The following is a 1,158-nucleotide window of genomic DNA, read 5'->3' as shown; positions in this document are numbered from 1 at the left end:
TCTTAAAATTAAAATAAAAAAAATACTTAAGTTGTAAAGAGAGGATTCATCATCTTAAATGAATTAAAAATATATATATTTTATCTATTCTCAAATAGTATTGACTGAGAAATTCTTAATTAAGGTGGAATGAAATTTAAAAAGAGTTCAAAATCTTATATAAACAATCAATGATTATTATATAGAGAATAAACATGATTTAACATCACAAACATACTTCATACTTTACTTATAAGTACTAATATTAAATTAAAATATTATTGATGAAATGATATTAATTACACTGAGAAACTAGTCACTAAAAAGTTAAGTCAAACCACTAATAATTTTTTTAATATTTAAAAAATCAAGATATTTTAATAGATGATACACCTTGTTTTCAAATATAAATTAATCTATTATTAAATTTATAAATAAATTAAATTGTTTAATTTATTTATTTTTATTTAATTATAATTTATATTTGCACTATATATTAGAAACTTAATAGGTCATATAGGTCATATACATTAAAAATCTGTAAATAGGAATTAAATTGAGATGATTTAATTAAGTATGATTTGATTAAAATATATTTTAAAAATTAATAACTAAAATATAATTAATATAAAAATTATATTTCTAGATCTTAAAAAATCAAATAAGCACTCGGTTAAATTAATTATTTAAAAAATAAATAAATTAATATAAAAATATTATTAAAGGAAAAAATTGAATGTGCGAGGAACTTGTATTTTATTTTGAGTTTAAAAAGTTTCAGGTGAGAAGATCGTTTTTATCGAAATAAAATAAAATGGATAAAAGGCAATCGAGCGAATATTTTTCCACGGCGATCTTGAATGACAAAATATTATTAGTTTCAATTAATTACGTCTTCATAAAGGCTAAAAGACTGTTTATGAGATTGATATTTTTTTATACAAGTTTTTGTTTTGAAGTAACCAAAATAACTTAATTGGCTGTTTTATGAGAAGTTTTGAGAATTACGTCTCTCTAATTTCCTTAATTTTATGCTCTTTTTTATATATATGACAAGTATTACAGTAGTGTTAAGGAAAAAAACTACTAAAATATATATTTTATTCTCATTACAAATTTAAGTTGCATACCAACCTTAATCGATTCTAATGGCAGGGATATGAGCTATCTTTGGCCCGT

Source organism: Populus euphratica, unplaced genomic scaffold (assembly GCF_000495115.2).
Source record: "Populus euphratica unplaced genomic scaffold, PopEup_1.0 scaffold1335.1, whole genome shotgun sequence".
Taxonomy (NCBI): Eukaryota; Viridiplantae; Streptophyta; class Magnoliopsida; order Malpighiales; family Salicaceae; genus Populus; species Populus euphratica.
This window is presented reverse-complemented; position numbering follows the sequence as displayed.